This window comes from Cupressus sempervirens, chromosome 4, assembly GCF_028749045.1.
Source record: "Cupressus sempervirens isolate cs-2001-9-10 chromosome 4, ASM2874904v1, whole genome shotgun sequence".
Lineage (NCBI taxonomy): Eukaryota > Viridiplantae > Streptophyta > Pinopsida > Cupressales > Cupressaceae > Cupressus > Cupressus sempervirens.
This window is the reverse complement of record NC_143121.1, coordinates 417,460,790-417,475,250: the sequence shown is the minus strand read 5'-3', so window position 1 is coordinate 417,475,250 and position 14,461 is coordinate 417,460,790. Positions and strand designations below refer to the sequence as shown.

Here is a 14,461-nt window from a genome sequence, read left to right as displayed (position 1 = left end):
CAAAAATGAAAAAATTCTATTTTTTTCAAAAAAATCTGCCAAATATAGTAATTTTCAGAATTGTCATAAGTAGACGTTTTCTTTCATTGTAAGGGAGACTAGAGTTGGAAAAATTTAATGAAGAATCTATATTCTGAAAATCTGTACTCTGTTAATATTTTCTGAGTAGTATTTTGAAAGGGGTTTGGGCTACATGATATATTTTCTTTCTTTCTTTCTTGTATAAGCAACCATATGAAATATTGACATAGATTTTTTTTTTTTGATTGGTAACCAAGTTCGCTATTTGTAAATTTGATTTAAGATGATTTGCTCATTGCATTCCAGGTATTCAACAATAGTGCAACTAATGTTTGGGGATATATGTTTTTAAACCATATGTAAACTAGTATATACTACAGCATAATTTTCAAATAGAGCTGACATATGCCAATAATGCAACGAGTGTTTTGAGGATCAGAAAGACTTCAGATGTTAATCCCAAACATCTATTATATGAAGAACAATTGAAAACTCTGAAACAATAAAACTTACATCATGTGAATTCTCCGAATTGTTCTTACAAGAGCACACCTTGAGTGTTGTTGATGAAGACCCGTAACTCCTCTGGGCATAGGAGAACAATCCATATCTCGGAGATCAAGCAACTTGACCATATCTTGAGGATCCTTCTGAAATCTAAAGCATGTATAAAAGATATAACATGTCAAGTCTCACATTAAACTTAAATAGTTTTGTAAATATCTTGATGCTTTGTCTGAGCATTGTTGGGATCGATGCTGCTTGCCAAAAAGAAGGAACTTTTTTTTCTCCAATTCTATTCGGGCATTTGCACCTTTGTAACCCTCACTGAAGGTTCTTATTTGGTTATTCTGTGTAGATTTAAATTAACAAATATACCATAAAAAGATGCTTGATATTTAAATCAGATTTAGAAGTTCATGTAAACAATTCAACATCAAACTTCCGGAAAAAGAAAAATGATAAAGGGGAACATGGTTGGTAATCCGGAAATCGAATTTTCCAAGTTCCATAGGAGACGAATTCCAGACGAACAAGAACAATCAAAGACGTTGCTCAATTGTTCACCTCAAACACTGGTGGCCAACAAAAAATCAAAAGCAGATATTCTCGAGCTGTAACATCGAGAACATATTATGACTGGTCCAAGAACACGCTTTATCCTCTTCTGTTTACACGAGGATGATTAAGGTGTCCCAGTTGTAGCCTCAAAAATTCACAGAATTAAAACGAAAACAATAGAATCTGACCTTAAAGAGGGCTGCAGGGGAGGCCAACGAAGACATCTGGCGAATTCAGAGCACATTTCAATGGCAGAGAGTAAAGAATTGAAACACGTTGCCATGTTTCCTCTCATGGCGCAGGGCCATTTCATTCCATTCCTCAGCCTGGCTAAGATTCTTGCTTCCCAAGGCCTCACAGTCAGCTTCCTCACCACTGCCTCCCCCCCAAATTGCAACAACAAGCCCTTGGATCCTCCATTCGCTTTGTTCCCCTTTCTCTCCCGCCCATTCCAGGCATCCCCCCTGGCCGCGAAAGCACCGACGGCCTTGCCCCCATGGAAAGCATGTTGCTGTTCGTGTCTTCGCACAAGCTTTCCCAGGCATTTGAAGTCTGGCTGGAACAGGCCATGGCAGAAACCTCAGGGAAACCCGCCTGCATCATAACTGACGTTTTCTTACCCTGGGCAGCGCAATCGGTCTCCAAATCTGGGATTCCTTGTGTGGTGTTCCACACAACAGGGCATAGCTCAAATTGAGGCGTGCAGAGCTGCCTCATATGCTGAGAAGCGAGTCTGTCTTTCCGGACGTGCCTGATACTCTTACCCTGCTTCAGCAGGCGTATGGCTCGACGAAAGAAAACTGCGCTGCAATGCTTGTCAATACTATTGAGATGCTCGAAGCAGAGTATGTGAGATATTTAGAGGAATCCACGGGTAAGCCCGTCTGGTGTATAGCTTCTCCTTTTCTCAAACGCCAACAGAGGATTGAAAATGAAAATGAAAGTGAACGTGAAAGTGAAGATGAAGATGCAGATGAAGATGGCGATGGAAATGGAAATGAAAGTGGAGATGGAGATGGAAATGGAGAAGGAGAATCGGAGTGCATCCGTTGGCTGGACACACAAGAGGAAAACACCGTGCTCTACATCTCATTTGGATCTCAGATCTTTCTTTCCGAAGTGCGAACGGAAGCCCTAGCCAGGGGCATCGCAGGCAGTAATCGGCCCTTCATTTGGACGATTAAGGATCCAGTGGGAGGCCAGGTTAATTCCTGCGATTTTCTTCCCGAGGGTTTCATCGAAGAAACAAGAACCAGGGGAATGGTAATCCATGGCTGGGTGCCGCAGCGCCTAATTCTGTCCCATCCTTCCATCGCGCTTTTCATGACACATTGTGGATGGAACTCCTCAATGGAGAGTATAACCGCTGGAGTGCCAATCCTAGCCTGGCCCTTCATTGTGGATCAATTTTTTATCGCCAAATTGGTCACTGAGAATTTGGGGATTGGATTGCAGCTCTGTGAGGGTTTTGATGCCATTCCCACCGCTGATATTGTGGAAAACACAGTGAAAGCGGCCATGACAGGTGAAGATGGAAAAGATATGCGTCAACGCGCTCTGCAACTTAAGGAATCCATTGATGAAGCGTCTTGTGATTTAAGCGTTAAGGGTTTTGTAACTTACATTCTCAGCCTCGGTTTCGATGAAAACAACTGAAAATATTGCGTTCCTATGTAAAAGCTTTGTAATCACATTGGTGGAATCAATGTATTCGGCTAAATTGTTACTTGTTCACAACAAACCAAAGGGCTGTGTTGCAGCTCATTTCATTCATGGACTTTGATACCCGATGCGATGCTCCGCCAAGGAATCCTTGCAACATAGGATTAACTAGCCGTTGCACTACGAAATGTGATGGTTTTTTAATTTTGTAGAAACTCGTTTGTCTTTCCAAAATATTTGACTATCATCTAGACTTTTCAAATTTTAGGGAAAGGTTTAAAACAAATAATAATAAAAAGTCTACCTTAAGTTCTTTAAATTGTTGATAAAATAAGTGGAGAACTATACAAATTTCACATATCTAACTTTCACAAATAAAATTTAGAAAATAAAAAGATGATAAATAAGAAAAAATTAGTTATTAAAAATATTAATTTCATAAATCAATATCTACAATATATAAGATTCAGTATAGATATCTTTTTTCAAGTATAAGAAAAATATGATCAAAGTTAGAAGTCTATTTATATTTTCAATTGTTTAAAAAATTGGAAAAAAAATTATTAATGTTTTTTTTTCAAAAGTAAGCTTTATTTAGAAGATCTGTTTCTATTATTAATTCAAAAAATTATCAACTTCTTCTTTCTAAAATCACTTTCATTTTAAAGAATTTCTTTAACAAATCTGTTTATATATTTATTTTAAAATATTTCATCTTAGATTTATTTCTAATAATCATGTACTTGTAAGAACACATTCAACTTTTACTTGTAATGCATAAACAACAAAGAAATAAACAATTCAGGATGGGACGAAAACAAATCATCTTAGATTTGTTTATAATAACGAGGTGCTTTCTAATTTAAAACATACTTTTTCAAATTAATCTCAAGAGCACATTCAATTTTAACTGAAAATATGTCATGCATAAACCAACAAGAAATAAACAATTTAAGGTAGGAAGAAATAAATTCATCTTAGATTTATTTGTAATAATCACATGCTTTCTAATTTTAAACCAAAAAAAAAATCTATATTAATCTCACAACACATTCAACCTTTATTGAAAATATGTCATGAGTACCACTACTAATTTGTAAAATCACTTAGAATTAACTTTGAAATTATTAAACATCAAAAATATTATGTGACTCCTAAATCTCATTTGAGCTTTGATATAATTTTGAAATATTCGAATACGATGAGGAACAAATGCCCTAAATACACTCTTGATATACCAATATCACTTATGAATGCATATAATGAGAAGTAACTATAAATGGAGCTGAAATTAAATGTCACAAAGACAAAGTAGAAAGGTAAGACTATAATATTTCAAATTTTCCAATCACTAAGAAGTTCAACATTCAATAATTTTCTATTTAGCATCAAAAATAGTGTGTGCGTGTTAGCCTTGTTCTACATGGTCCCGAGGGCTAACGAAGGGTTTAATGGGATCTTGGAGTGTTTTGGCCTACTCATTTCCAGTTTGGGCCAAAATGAAGTTGATTTACTCAGTTTCAGGCATACTTACTATTTTTAGTTAGTCGGTAGGACATAGTGCAGGTCAATTTTGGTGATTGGATTCGATACTCCTCGGTGAGAGCTTTCTGATGAGCTATCATTCGCATTATTTGGAGTCTGATTGCTAATACATTTTAATGCCTGAAGTTTTATTAAAGTAACGTCTAATTTAATTGTAAAATATTAAAGTGTTACTTTAATATTTATTTTATGGTGATGTGTACCCAAGGGAGACATAAGGGGTATTTTAATATATGTTTTATATTACACATCTTTATCCCACATTGCCCATATGAGTTGAACGGACCCGTGGGAATAGAATAAAAGGAAGCATTTGTAGCTTCATTAGATAGGTTGAATATGAGAAGAAATTGGTGTGTGAGTTGCAGGTTTGTTCTTGGCATTTGAGGACGTCTATCCTCTCTTGTAACATTCTAGACGTCATTCCCTTGGGGTTTGGCCTTTGGAATTCTTTCTTATTGGCTTCATTATCAGGCAGTTTAGTTGCATTTCCGGCTACAGGCAGATTTGATATTTTGCTCATATCTTCTTCACTACTTGTCTGATGCTTATGCCGCTTGGAGGGAATGGTATTATGAAGGTAGTGGACTGATTGGAGGACAAAGTATTGTAGCAGCAAGTTCGTAAGCATGGGCTGGAGTATTATGACAATATTGCTGAAGTAATTAGTGAGTTGATAAATCTGCCATGTATTTGGTTTTATGAATTCTGAAAATAACATTTTATTAGTAGCAGTTCATTTCCACTTTGCATATTGTTGTAGTTTCTTTCTTGTTTATGTTGTATGATACCAATTCCATGCACGAAACACAACAAACAAATAAACGTTTGATTTCCAGAGTTATAAGGGGTTTTAAGAAGTTGAATGCAAACTGTTTGACATAATTCCTTTCAGCAATTTGGTTTAGTTTTTGGGACATTCAGGGGTGCCCATTACATTAGCATCAAAAGCATACTATATACAATATAGATCTAAACTGAAAGTTTGACATTATTAGTGAAGCAATTCACTTATAACTTGATATATTCCTTCTCCTATTTCTCCATCTCATGTATCTCCTAAGTTTGGACTTGCTACAATAAATTCAAGTCAAAATAGGAAATGAAACCTATTTCAAAACTTCCTTTGAGTTGTCCAAGCTAAGAAAAGAACATAAAAATTGAGATCAACCTTTTGAAACAATTGATGTTAAATAATCTCATATCTTTGATTTTTTTCCTTATATAGAGAACTTGATTCCCAATAACTATCCTTTGAAATTCATCATGTAATCTTGTTGCAACTTCTCAATCTAAGCCTTGAAAGTAGCATAAGCATTTTTCTCTTGGTATTGCAACAAATGTGAAAAAGAAACTTAAGACATGTTAGATACCTCAGAGTAATCTAATCTCAGTGTGCTTGGACAATTACACAAATGAGAAATTGCAAATGTTTTCATCAGGTCGTCCATGTGAGTGCAACTTATAGCTCCCTCTCTTGTTGCAAACTAACCCTCCAACCTTTCAATCATGGACTCAAGTCATTACATATCTGATATCGTTCTGTAATCCATGAAAAATCAATTAGTCTAAATTTTAAATGATATGCTTTGTAGTTGCAAAAATAAATACACATTACACTAGCAACTTATAAGCATTACAACTTAAGAAATCAATCATACAAGAGGAATAAATGATATGTAATATAGAAAATCCAATAGAAATAGAAAGGAAAATTTATTTCTATAGTTTATGTCACAGGGAAGACAAGAATATAAAGATAACAAAAAGAAATATGGAAAAATAGTGCAAATAGTTAGAAAAAAGTTTGAAATAATTGAAAACAAATTTTTACAAGTGAGACTGACAAGTTTTCGAGGGAAAATATAAAATTTGGGAGCAAAGCTCCCACATATAAGCCTATGGGTTTAAATGTGTACTTATCATAAATTTTTGAAACATAGAATAAACATTATGTAACTAAATGTATCTCATAGTCCTCAAAATAAGGAGGAAAAATCATGCAAGAGAATACATCATGACTGCTACAAGATCATGTAGAAGATTCGGTCTTAACAAACACTTCCAAAAGTTATGAGATAGCTAATTAATCAACAAGAATGAAAAGACACAAGTCACCACATGAGAATCATGCTAACGAAAACATGTTGAATCCTAAAATTTGGCTTTAAGTTTGAAATTTTGTACAAAGTCTTAAAATCTAGAATCTTTATTATAGTTCCTATGGATTTGAAACCACCCTTAGATATCTTAAAAGTATTACATAAAATGTAACTTAAAGTTTAAGAAAGAAACTTATACTTAAACATTGCACTTTATGTATATTCTTGGAGCTGAAATCATATTAAGACTATATGAAATACATCCAAGAACCCTTAGAAAGAAAACCCAAAAGCATAAACATATAATTTAGCTTCTAACACTTAATGGAAAATTAAAGTAGGTGTAGATATTGGTTTAGAAACAAATGCCAATTTGTGCAAAAACTTATTCTAAATAGAATTTTTTTGAGATAGAAAAAGTCTTAGATTGGTAAGTCATAAACATTGATTTAAGTTTTGAAAACATTGATCCAATTGAAATTGCATCAGGTAAAAATGTTAATTCATGAATTTGGCCAAAACACAAAGAAATGAGGTCCAAAACCTAAGACAACTCTAATTTATGGTTGGTAAACATCTAGCTCTACACTAGGGAGTACTAAATAACATATGTCGAGGTCATAGTCAATTTCCTGCATCAATACATTATAAAATCAATACCATAAAAGAAACTAAGCTAAAGATCATAGCACCAATGCATAAACATGTACATGTATCAATCATATAGGAAAATAAGGATATACAATGAGTACTCAATACTCCAAACCCTTGTAGTTGGAGAAAATTTGTAACTTGTACACTAGTCATCAAAAGTGGTAAAGTGCAACACCAACCTACCATTTGGAACCTTCAAGCACACCCTGTTGTTCTCATAGACATAGTAACATGGCCAAAAATAAAAGGAAAAAATGCAAAGAGTGGCAATGCACATGCCAAGTAAATGTGTAATCTCATAAGAAGGTTCTATGATCTGATACAATACACATAGATGTAGAATTCAAAGATACATAAAGAAGACTCAACATGTGGACTAACATCCAAGGTGCATACCAAAAGCTACACTCATGCTACACCAAAGCCACTACTTAATAATAAAAAAGATTTAGTGCAAAGACTTAGAGTGGGAGTGAAATCATATGGAACATGGTAACCCATGCAACTGTAAGAAATCCTTCTCTCAGTAAGGAAGCTATACTAAGCCATATGATGCAAGGCACAAAATATCTCAAGGAGAAAACCTCAAGCTTCCCTTGCTAAGAGTAATACAAGGAAGCTTAATCACATACACAACAAGGAACACAAGGCAATATACAAGAATTTAATAGGTGTAATTATTTCACTTCACATATAAATTCAAGAACATGCCTAGTTGTGATCTTCTACAGAAGGAGAACTACAAAATAGAGTCTTGGATCTCATACTCTATCTTCTAGATATAAGATCTATTATCTCCATACTATCTCCTAACTCTAACCAAGCTTCTTTTACAACCAACTAAGCCATGTGTCAACTAGTCAAGCATTTAATTACATTATAAGTCTAATCTTAGAAGAGTAAACCAAAATTGAAGAAAAGGACAACATAAGATCATGCGCACTTAAGGATAGACCCACGTAGGAGTTAGGAGTCAACTCCTAACTGCACAAGATGCCACATCATCACCAAAAACTATGCAGAGAGAAATAACATGCCTCATTAGATAAAAACTATAGGAAGCAAAGACCACAACCTTATGTAGGAGCATCCTAGGTGTAAGAGCAACCCTGCATCACCCAAAAATATTTCCTTTTTGTTTCTTGAATAAGGGTTGTCTCAGTGCAGAGTTGTTATTTATGGAGGCTTTCTACTTAGTAAGTCAGTCATACGAGCTTAAAATGTCCTAATTTCATAGGTGAATGTTCATCTTTGATATATGAGTCAGCCAGTTCAGGTTCAGTATCATATCATTAGTATTCATGGATTCATTGTAGTTTTTTGGTGTGTAATTTTGGTATAAAAATTTCAGCCTTAGTTTTGAAGATCTTAAAGACCCCGGATGGGTTCCAAAATGGGGTTGATTGGAGCTTGTGCTTGAGCTCTATAAATTAGAAGTTGCAGATTCCAAAAAGGGGTTATACTAGCCAATTGAAGTAACAGTTCAAAATTTATGGCCTTTTGAATTTGGGTTGATTGAAATTTCCAAAATAAGTGTCAACTGTGTATTGAGCCAACTCTATATGTAATTTTAGAGTTATTCAGTCTCAAGGGTTAGGGTTTGATGTCTTGATTGGAAGAATGGTTGCTAATGTTAAGAGTGTCTCTACATTACTTAACCTATCAAGTAGCTCACCATATTTATGTTGGCCACCTTCATTGTGAGTTGACTCCATTGTACCAAACAACGATGGAAATTTAGAAAAAAAAACTCAATGAGTTGGTCCATCCAAAGAGATTCATCTAGTATCATTATCCTTAAGAAGCTTGCTCCCATTAGTTTTTCCTTCAGCAAATTGTTGAAATTTCCTGAATTGTTTAGGACTTCGACAGAAGTGTCTATAGAGCTCTTTGATTAAAAATTCAACTTTGTATATTTGTGAATATTTATTGACAATTTAAAAAGTTGGATTCACTCTATGGGCCATGTGGTGAATGCCAACAATGTAAGGTGCAATAATTTTTTTAACATTGTGGCAAGACCATTCTTGTGGCCTTGTATTAGTAAAGCTCCATCTGCTCCAACACACACCAACTTTTGGGCAATTGTCATTTCATTTTGTTAGTAAACAGTTTTGTCCTTCAGATAGAAATGCAAACAATGACTCAATAGGTTTCAAAAGAAGAACAAAACAAACTAACAAATGGATAGATTATCATTCTATTGATAATCTTCCTCTGAATTGAGAGGTACAACTCCCTCATAAAAGATATACAATGAATGCAATAAATTGATTATGTCTTTAACCTGAAGACACGAAGGGTTTTCTGACATTCATCCATCAATATGGAATAAATGTGATTATCAAATTAATAAGCTGATTATGAGGGAAAAACCAGCAAATAGCATAGGACTATTCACCAAGTCTTTCACAATACTAGAAGAGAATAGAGAGAATCAAACATATCATATTTGCAAAAGACGACAACATAGGATTGTATTTGAAATAAGATAGAAAAGACCACAGGATCTTTCTCCATCAGAAAATAAATATTCAGACCTTAAGATCTGACATACAAACATTTATTTCCATTTCTAACACATAACAAAATAACAATAGTATTATTTCATCCCTTCTGTTACCATCAAATACCAAGAACAAAAGAAATCAACCCTCTACATTCCCTTTGTAGAATAGAAAATACTCTTCTCCCTGTAGCAGTAGTTGCAGAACTCTCACCCCTGAAAAAGAAGAACCGAACCCTTTACAAATGTTTTTGCCCCTATTAAATAAAATTTTGCCAAGAAGTTTTGGCAACTGCCCTAACTTCTTACCAAACCTCTCTTCTCTTCTCCGACACTTTGCTATGATAATTAATTCTTATAAAAGAATTAATTATTTTAGATCTTTTCTCAACTTAGGTCAATTGCCCAAGAGCTTTTATAATTTCATTTTACAAGAATAATTAATTCTTTTTTAAAGAATTAATTTTTTCAAATTCTTCTTATACATTTATTTTACCCCACCGACTTCATTTATCATTTAACCTTCAATATCACATTATAATAGCAATAATTAATTCTTTTGGGATTAAAGAATTAATTATTGGAAGGGACACATTAAAAGTGTTATTATTTAATTATTGTGCAAACATTAGCATTTAATTATTTAAATAATTAAATATAATGCTTTTTGCTTTGAAGGTTTTTTTTCCTTTTTAAATTTTAAATTGATGGGGGAACACTTAGGGTTTCAAAACCCTAGGTAACATTGGCTCTTTCTGGGGGCTGCATTCTATGCCGGGATGCAGAGAACTCCAGAATCTCTGGCTCTCGCTTCAATGCTGCAATCCAGTGTCTGTCCTTTGGGCCATAGAGTCATCATTCCACTGTCTTCAAATTATCTCCGAAACCAATTATCTGTTAACATTTTCACACCAATCTGTCCCCATCTACTTCATTCAACAAGATGTGCTTCAAAAAGTATTACGTGCATATCTGGAGTGACGGTCCACAACACAAACCAAAATTTGGGTCTCCCATAATTACAATAATGCTCACAACAGTGTCTCACTTAGCTCCTCTATGTTTTATGACTTCTGGGTAACTACTCACCATTGCTTCTCTATTTCAAGAAGTTTCATCCTTTTTGTTTGTGAACTGTCATGAAATTCTGAGCAATATCCATTATTGTTACAATCTTCTGACTGCAGGGTTGATTCTTTGAGGTAGCGCACTGCCATGTGTATTGAAAGAATCAAATTTTTCAAAACTATCAAAGTGTAAGCTAGGATCATCCATCGATATTGATACAGTCAGCCATTTTGATCACTATTTGAAGACTTACAACTGATTGATGTAGGAGCTTGACGGACAGAAAAAGGCCTTCATTTCATTATTTTAAATGAATAATTGTCACGAATCAGATTGAACCTTGCACCAATATCCTAGGGTTCCTTTTCTATTCATTCTGCTTCTACTGCAACTCTAAACATTCATTTATATTTCTGCTCGGTACCCATTTTGCTTTAGACATGAATAGAATTGCATTCATCAATGCATGTTGGAAACCTATTGCTTGGCTCTTCCATTCTCTATAAATTTCTGTCAGCTCAAATTTTTGAATGTGACAACATTACATACTTTTCAATCATTGAGAGGATGATTCACGTCTTTTCCTAAACAAAAGAGTTTGCGGCATGCACCCATTTCTTATCTCCATCAAAGGTTCTAAAAGCACAATATTTTAAACCGCAATCACAATCATAATTTGTTTCTCAAGAGCCAAATTCATAATAAAAGTTCCTTTCGGGTCACACATATTACTTGCAATAAAACAAGGCTCGATTTCAAATTCATACCTTCCATTATAATCAATGCATCTTTGATGAGAGATAACAATGATTTTCTTGCAAGACGGATCGGGTTGGTCTTTCTTGTCTCACAGCTTTTCACATCACAACCCTAATTAGGGTTTGCGCACTATAATTACAAGACTTCATGATTTACAAATATGTTGTGGGTCGGGCGCTTCCTTGTCTCGCGCACCATTGTCTCTCTCTCATTATCATACCCCTCCACTGCAACCGCTAGGAGAATGACGACGCTGACTATGGGAGAATGATGGTCCTCTGTATATAATTGGAGTGCTCATTAATTATCATTTCCTCTATCATTATTTCAAAAATAGGAGAGTAGCAAATATCAACATTGTCCGCCTTCAACTTCATTTTAATCCTCTGAGGATTGTAAATAGCTTTCTCTGTGTCATCCATCAAATCTGAATGTGACCTTCTCCTCGTCTATAACAACCTCCAGCCTTGGCACAACAATATTTTTTAGAACGGAAGCACTAAAAAAAATGCAGCCTTCTTAATGTTAGTGACCTCTATATCATCCTTGAGAGCAAAGAGCTCTGAGAATCCAGCGCTGGCATCAACGAACTAAAAACGTGATTCCTTCAATTTGTCAACCCGACCTTCTAAGAGCTGTCCTTCTGGAGCCTCCTTCGCAATCCATATAAGTTCCTTCACGCCTCTACAAAGCTTCCTTTTCGATCTCCGCAAGTCTTTCTGACAGAGAAGTGCATGAATTAATCACTACCATGCAGTCAGAGGCATCCTTATTGAGCTTCATATGGTTGGTCAGTCCTTCAGCTTCAACATTTAACACTTCAATGCAACCTTTAGAGTAGCTGCTTGAGCCATTTCAAATAGCATATTCCCTTGTCTGTTTTAAACAATACACCACCTCATGAACTTTTCTAACATATGTAATACTCGTAGCCTTTTCTGAAATTCTATATTACTGTGACTTTTGAAACAATTGTGGATTATCTCTTTCAACATTTTTGACAGGTAGCAGCACGAATGTCTTGCAATATGTAGCTAGACCCAAGTTTGAATAATACCAACCATTATTGCATTCTGAAGTGTAATATGATTGAGTAAGCAGGTACTGTCTGATTTCTTCTTGGCACTTCCACTGCATCCCCGCTTTGGAGTTGGCATTGAAACACTTGCACACGGATGAACAAAATAAATCACAAAGGATGGATCTTCTACGTGCACTGTCCAAGCTTCAAAACTATTACATAGTATTTCATACCATACCTAAGCCTTGATGCTGAACTTGACCTAGAAATGCTCATGGTTGGTTCAAAGGAACCACTATTGCCGTGAATCGTTGAGGAAATATCTATTTCCTTCTCGCCTCCACATACTGATGTCAGCAAAGCCTGCGGATATCTATCGAATACCAGTCTGGAATCACTCTTTATCTCACCCACTTCTTCATCAAGTTGAACAATTTCTACTTGATTGTTATAATCCTCAAGGAAACCACCAATTGCGAGACGAAACTTCTTGTCCTTGCAGGTGCTTCGGTTTGGTAACAAGAATTTGGATTGGGATGGAATGTAGTTTCACTTCCAACAGTTGTAAATAGAAAATTCTTATCAAAGGTTACCCTCGACAATAATTGATACCATTACTGTGTGAGCCCACCAGCATCAACCCTAAATGTTATGAAGTATTTTGTTTTCCTTTTTTTTTTTTTTTTTTTTCACTCATTACTTTAGGGATCCCATCTTTATCGTGCCATCATATATAATACAGTCAAGTTGCTTAAAATAGTGAAAATTTTATTTTCACCCCTCTTGATGATTTGGATCTGCAACTTATTCAACATTTTAACATCACCACTCCCAAATATTTCTAACTTTATACAAGCTGCATTTACAAATACCCGATAAAGATGAAGAAGGCATAGTTGCTCCAGATTTTTACTTTAAACCACTACCATATACTTTCATTCCTTTTTCCATAGATATCCCTTTAACTAGAGTCTAGCATCAAATATTTGCCCACATATTTCATTGATGAAAAAGATGAGTATTATTCCATTGTGTCAACTCATCATCATTTATTTTTCAATGAACCCTAATTTCTTGAAGTGAAATGTCTAGAGCCCGTGTAGTTGAAAAATATACCCACTCCATTAATGAAAAGAGCCATTAGGGAAAGTTGTAGGGCAGAGAACAAAATGAACTACTTGCAGAGAAGAAAAGAGCAGGGGAACACCAAAAACGCGAAAACCACCAACACTACAAAAACGAACACAACAAACCACACCTAGCCACAACAAAAACTTTATGTACAAAGGGTACTCAAAATAAAGTACCTGGCTGCTCATGGAAAACCATTAACTGGTTGAGAGAAGTATGTGCCAGTGTGAAACAATGGTTGGTGTGCAAGTGAGCCCATTCCTGAAAATTGGAGAACAACCATTGAAAAGAAAAACTCCACAGCTATGAGCTTTCTGAACAGCAGGTTAAAACCAAGAAGCCAACCAACATTATAGCTAATCAATTGTGGCACATCAATGTCTTCCCGCTCAGATTGTTTGTTATCAGCACTCTTTATGTCTCCCATGAGATTCTCAAAAAATAAAATGGAGTCTTTATGATGAAAACCTTTCCCAAAATTATGGAAGTGATCACTCACATAGTTCTCATTTAAATCTGTAACTTCCTCCTTCAAAGATCCAGGTTCCAAGAATCTATCTATGAAGTTTATCTCAAAACAAAAAGATTCTAGCATAGGACCAAAATCCATTAGCCTGTCTTCACAATCAAACCTGAACACTTCTAATTTGGGTTGTGTACATGGAATTGGTCTAGGGCTAAAAGAATTTCCTTTAACTTCCATCTCATCTTTCTCAATATCTTTGAATGCTTTGGGCTGAAATGACTCTTCATTCATTTCAATGTGATCAAACAAAAATAATTCATAATTAGCTTCAATCTTTTCTTGTGTATGTTGACCTTTCATACCCTCCTGAATAACATCATTTGATGAAATATCAATAGCAGCCCCAAATATAAAAGAATCAACCTCTGCATTTGAAACATCCTCTGACAAGTTTTCATTTGATC

General features: G+C 35.0%; 1 pseudogene; it reads left to right on the top strand.

The window, feature by feature from the left end:
• Positions 1-601: 601 nt before the first annotated feature.
• On the top strand, positions 602-2,856 carry LOC149561819 (UDP-glycosyltransferase 73C7-like; annotated as a pseudogene).
• The last annotated feature ends 11,605 nt before the right edge of the window (positions 2,857-14,461 follow it).